Here is a 6818-nt window from a genome sequence, read left to right on the forward strand (position 1 = left end):
CACGGGTATGTCAAACTCTCTGGATAGTGGGGGTGAATACTAGGGCATTGGATCCCTTGGGCACTTGACATATGATGTTAGAGTGCCAATTCCAGGTACCCTGACAGTTAGTTGTTGTTGCCCGTTTCCCATCCTCTCTATATTTTTCACATTTCAGCCCTTCATTGGGTTCTTGGGTGTTGCCTCCTAGCACCTGGCAGCTATCTCTGGTGATTTAGCCACTATTGGTTTTTATTTTGAATTGATTTAAAGGGACCATATAAATCTAAGATATTTCAAAATTTAAATAATCAAATACAATATCAAAAGTAATATACCGTCTTGAAAGATAAAATTAATGTTTTAGAATGGATTTCATTTTTTTAATAAAGGAATTTTTAAATTTGCAAGTTGTTTTAAAACAATAAATCTTTCACCAACCTAATACAAAGACTGGATAGGGTTTAAATTAATATTAGTCACTATCTTTCTATAAGGGCAATACTCTATGGTTAATTATATCTTAAGGGACAAAGTTCCTTGAGAAAACTCTTGATTAAGACTGTGATTTTATTGTCAAGAAACTTCTAAGTTTAGGTTTCTACATTTGATTATTATGAATTTCAAATGAGAAATCTCAAAAGTAGAACAGTTCTTCACAAACCCAAATGAAGAAAATTAACATATTTCAAAGATACTGATAAGCTTAGTAGCCCCTCAACTATCCTATTATTTGACTTTATTGATTTGGAGTTGAAGATATTTTAATTATTTTAGTTGGTATTTATTAGAATATTAAGAATTATATCACAAGATATATGTTCTTAAGAAAATCTAGGAAGTGAGGATTTACGTTGTAACTAAATAACCTTGAAGTCCTAAGACTAAAAGTGAGGTATGCCAAAAGAATAAGAACCTTAGAACCTAGTCTAAAGAGAGAAAATACAACAAATAAGGTGACTTATATAGTCTAATCCTATAAAGGATCGAGCAAGCTCGACACGATTGGATTTATAACCCTGCCTAAAAAGTCTGTCATCTAAACCCACCTAATCACAATAAAACCATACATGATCGATCTCATGAAGTGAATGATAGGATCTATTGTTTTTTTTATTAAGGAAGAAGGTCTTAACATTATTATAAAATCAAGATGACTATGTATGACTGATATGCAAAATATTCTAAGATTAATATGAATATATTTTTGCAATTTCATATTTAAATATCTATTGCTCAGCCACTAAAATATTTTATTTTTTGGTTAACTCTTAATGTTAGGTGATAAACCAAGCTGTGTATGGGTATATTTGTCCTTGATGATGATTGTTCAGAAGATCAATATATAAGATAATCAATATGCAGATGCAGTCTTACTTTATAAGGTCATGGCCCTCAAAGGTTAAATCACCCCATTTATGTAATGAATGAGAGAATGAAGAAAAAGAATAAAATCAATATGAACGCATGCTCTGAAAATAAACTTTTTGTAATTATTTTTAAATAAAAAAAATGGTTTCTATCCATTTTTTTTCTACTTTCAATTTTATTATTTAAATGTCATGAAGTTCTAAGGTGTGAATGCAATGTTTTATTTTATTTTTTATTATTTTAATTATGAATTTATTAATTTTTTAAAAATTAAGTTTAAATTATTTAATTTGGGTAGGAAAATTAGTACTGAAGAAGTCTACCCATAAATCCAAGCAAAAGTTAACAAATAATGACCAAGAAATGTGGGTAGCCCTATCAAACACAAAAATAAGAAAAAAATGACAATAAGAGAACAACACAAATAACAAGTGGGTAACCAAACTGAGACTTGTGGCATAATTTCAAACATAAATCAAGTAAATGAACTTTCTTTAGGTTTAGCGTAATGCTCTGCAGGTTATCTTTCCCTTTGATTAGCCCTCAGGTTAGAAGTGATTCCATGTGCTTTTGTATTTTGATGAAAGCACCCTATTAGTCTCTTATGTTGGATTTGATTTCCTATTCTTTCCATCTTAATATGTTTAAGTAAACTTAAATCCAAACATTCTCAATCTAACTGATACGAAGCTTAATTGCACCATGCTTAAGGTTAGGATTTCTAGAACCAGTTTGATGTTGTTCAGACTTTCCACAAGTCTACCTTTGAGTTCTATCAATGTTGGAGCAAGACCTTTGTGGCACCATCATGATGAGATCTAGTTAATTGACTTTGATTCAATTAAGACTGATTTTACAAGTCAATTCTATGAGTCAGTAAGTCTGAGTAAGCATATATCCCTTAACCCACTTTCACAGTGTAGCTCATCACAAAACCAACACTTTCCATTTTATTAGGATCAATCAACTTTGAAGCAAGCCCTTCAAGGTACCATCATAATGTGATTGCGTTAATTAACCGTGATGTAGTGAAATGTTAAAAATGTGTTGGGTCAATAAGTCTGAGTAAAGAGATGTTGATGATGTGAGTCAATTCTTCAAGTTTGTAATTTGAAGTAAAGAGATGTCCCTTGATATATTCTTTCTAGGTGTGGGTCGTCACAAATTGTATACTTTCTTTTTTTGTCCATCAATGTTGGAGCAAGCCCTTTTGTGGCACAATCACAATGTAGTCACGCTAGTTGGCCTCAATTATATGAAAGACTGATTATCCAAGTTAGCTCTTTGGGTTGGTATACAATTTGGTTTCAAAGTTTTTTCTAACATTTTTTTTAATTTGCTTTGAAATTTTTTTTGTTTTAGTATACAATTTGTTTTGAAAGTCTCAGCTTTCAACTCCATATTTTGGGTCTACTATCAACTCCCTCAATAATTTATATTTTCCAACAGCTAGATGAAGTATCAGGGAGATGCAAAACATGTTATCTCAATAATTATGAGCTTCGAGTAAAAACTTTTTATGTTCTTCTCCATTACAACGTTATTCAACCCTATATTGAGTAAGACATTGTTTATTAGCAGTTCAACCTTTTTTTAGTCAAATATAACTCACCTGATTCACAGATTTTTCATTGTGCGACAAATTTATTTATAAATTTGTTAAAGTCACTTGAAGAAGATAGTATAAATCATGAGATGGAGAAAGACTCCTCTTGATGGTTAGAACACACCTAAATTATACTCATCTCACAAATTTTATGTTAGTTGTTTTGAAGTAAACAATAAAAATATAAATATTTATGAATTCAAAGATTCATGATTAGAATACCAAAGTGAAAGAACAGGGCTTAATAGATCTTGCTTGAGGTATCATGTGTATTGTAAAAGTTTGACAGATTTATGATGTGAATGAAAACAGTTTTCAATTAAGATCATAGTCAGAAGAAAAAAAAACTAAAAATTTTAGTGTTTGTGTTAAAGCAAATAATAAATTAGATGATGAAATATATTATTATGAGATTCTCCAAGAAGTTCTTCAATTAAAATATCATGGTTCAATAACAAAGGTGTATTCTGTTTAAATGTGATTGGTTTAATAATTCCTAATTTTGAAATTAGGGCAGACAAACTGTATAATATCGCAAAAGTTAAAATGAACACGAGATACTAAATTTGATTCTTTCATTCTAGCAAAATAAGCAAGTCAAATATATTATCTTTGATATCCTTATAGAACAACTTATAACGTTGATTAGGTAGTAGTCATCACGAGTAAACCTAGATTGACTATTGATAATCAGAATACTATTGATCCCACACATAAAAAAAAAATTACAAATTTATGCAAAATTCTTTCAGTACTACATGAAATTACTCTGTCTTCATAGATTGCATTTTATAGTTTCACATTTTGTTTTACCATGTAGATTTTATTTTCAGTTACAGTAATTTATAAATTGCACTTTACATTTTATCCATACTTTCATTTGATGTCACTACTTATATTTTCAAAAGTGATAGTTTATAGATTGCACTTTATAATTATGCCTTATGTTTACCACATAAACTACCATTTTTCAATACGAGTAATCTCTATATTACATTTAACATTTTAATCATATTTGTGTTTACAGTTATGTCCACTAATTCTTTTCTTATTACTGATGGCATCTAAAGGCAGTGATAATCTCTTCCCTCATGGAGGACAGACGATGAGGTGAACCTATTTTGGAGACGAACACTTTTATCGCTCCCCATGGGGAACACTTTCCAAGGTCTTCACTCTGAGGCCATCAACATCACCGCACACCCTGTCTTACACATCCCTTTCTATTAAAAAGCACCACCTATTATAATTCTTGCATGTTCGTCTACTTGGGTGGAGGGTCATACTGTTTTTGTCGATCAAGAGGCGTCGAGCAGCACGAGCCCCACATTCAAGCTCAAGCATGTTGGACAAATGTAAATATTTTTAGAAAGAGATAATAGTGCTATATAATTTTTAATTTAATATGTAACTAATTATATCTTATTTTCATATGTTAGCCATCTACGAAAGTTGTTCATGCTATAAGGGATATCATACGGACGCAATGTACCTGTCATTGAAGGAGATCTCAATAACAATTCACAATATATAGTTTAGAGAATTTGGGATATATATATATATATATATATATATATATATATATATATATATATATATATATTATAAATTTTGTATAACTAGGTTGTTAGGGAAGATATGAAAGATGTTTCATTGCATTTTGTGGCTCAAAGAGGATGCGTTCCACACATTGCTCAGGGCCAGAGATGCTCCGAACTACATGAAGAAAAATCAATAGGCCAAAGATAATCGTTGCTTTGATTGTGAATGCATGGGTGCCTCAAAGTATATTGGTTGGGCGCTCTCACATACAGAGTACAAGAAGTGGTTGATCTGTAAAATAAATATTTATTAACTACTTTCTTATCTTAACAAGTTGTGGAGGTGAGGCAAGAGCCCACCGTTACTAAGCTAAATGTGTGCACCCTCAAGTGGCAGTCAAACCATACATGGGTTGATAGTAAATCCCAAGCAGCACAGATAAGTGGCATGAGTAATTATCATATAATTTAAATAATTCTTTAATTTAATTTTGCCTCTAATTTTCTCTAATAATTTTCAACAATTGAAGCAGAGTTAGATCTATCACACTATAGGACATTTGATCCCGAGTAGTGATCAGTTTGACTATGAGCTATGGCGAGAGGCTGTTGGAGGGAAGAAGAAATTATGGTATATAGATTGGGTTCTCATATGCTCATCTCTCCTCTAGAGCATCCACCGCATCTACTTCTACCGCACATGAGTGTGAGGTTCGAAGATAAGTTTTTCACATTTATTGTAGATATTGAGACCTGACTTGTTGCCCAGTTCGCTCAGATGAAGTCTAAAATAGAAGCTAAAATAAAAATATAATTAGATGTGTGGTGGCGTCAGATAGGCTTTAGAGAAAAACAACTGGCATAAGAAGATATTGAGGTAGATGATGAGGATTTGAACATTTTTTATTTATATTTATTTTATGAGACATTTTAAACAATTTACTATTTGATTATTTTATTAGATAAATTACTATTTGACAACCATGTCATTTCATTAAATGCTTGGAATTGTATAATAGATATTGTGATAGTAGGTGTGATAATATAAATATAAAAGAAAGAACTTGTTTTTTTTTTCCTTATGCTTCAGGTTTCCAGCTCGCTGTCAGTTTTGGCAACGGTTTCAAATTATTCGTAGGTAAAACCGACGGTTAGCCGATGGGCATTGTTGTTGACGCATAACCAACACATACCGACGGCTTAATGTGTGTCACACAAAACGATCGACGCGACACTTTTCCGATAGTTAACCCGTAGGTTATAAAAAACGATGCATACACGACACTTAACTGAAGATTTTTGCCTAAGTCAAAAAACCGACAGGTGCGACACTTTTCAGACGGTAAACCAGTTGGTTATGAAAAATGATGTATAACGAACGATTTTTCCTGATTCAAAAAACCAATGGGCGCAACACTTTTCTGACGTGTATATCATCGATACTACTGACGAAAGAACTGTCATTTATACAAATCGACGATTACCGATGACTCAAATTTTCTCCAAAAAATAATGACATCAAATTATCGGATAAACATCGAAATATCGGCCGGTTTTGAAATTACCAACGAGGGTTTTGCCTACAACTCTAAAACCGTCAGTAAATCTTTGGTAACATTAAAAATGATAGTTTCTCTTATTATAATGGATGGATTGTGACCGTCAGAAAAAACCTAAATACTTGTTGTGAATTAACGTTGATATTTAGCAAATTTCAAGAGTCAATTTCTGAGTGTTCTTTTATAGCTGTTAAGTGATGGTGCTTAAGAGTTGATTGAAGAAGATCGATGCTAAACACTAAATTTTAGGTGATAATTAGTGTTGATTGATGATGAAAGTTAGAAGGCAGGTGTCACAACTTAATCTGAAGTAACCATAACTTATAACATGCACATTATATAAGATCATGATAATCGGACCCTGTCAATTTAGATCACATCTAATTAAATAAAACTATATTTCAATTGATTTCCTTACAATGAAGGAACCATGTATAGTATTCATGACTTCTAATTAGCAATATATCCCAATAAATATAGTTTATCATGATTGTAATAGAATTCATCTACAAATTGAATTTGGTCGGTAATGATAAAATAGAGACTGCCCCTTCAATAATATATTATTAAATCCATTTATATCATGTGTAGGTTGAATTATATATGGAATGTTTAATGATATGATCATAAAGTACAGACATCACATATCAGAATTTTATTCTTGCTACATATTATTCAACTTGGAGCATAAATTAATAGCGTTATTAATTCAATTTAGGGTAAAAATAAACAATTAATATATATATATATATATATATATAT

This window comes from Phalaenopsis equestris, unplaced genomic scaffold (assembly GCF_001263595.1).
Source record: "Phalaenopsis equestris unplaced genomic scaffold, ASM126359v1 Scaffold000002, whole genome shotgun sequence".
Lineage (NCBI taxonomy): Eukaryota > Viridiplantae > Streptophyta > Magnoliopsida > Asparagales > Orchidaceae > Phalaenopsis > Phalaenopsis equestris.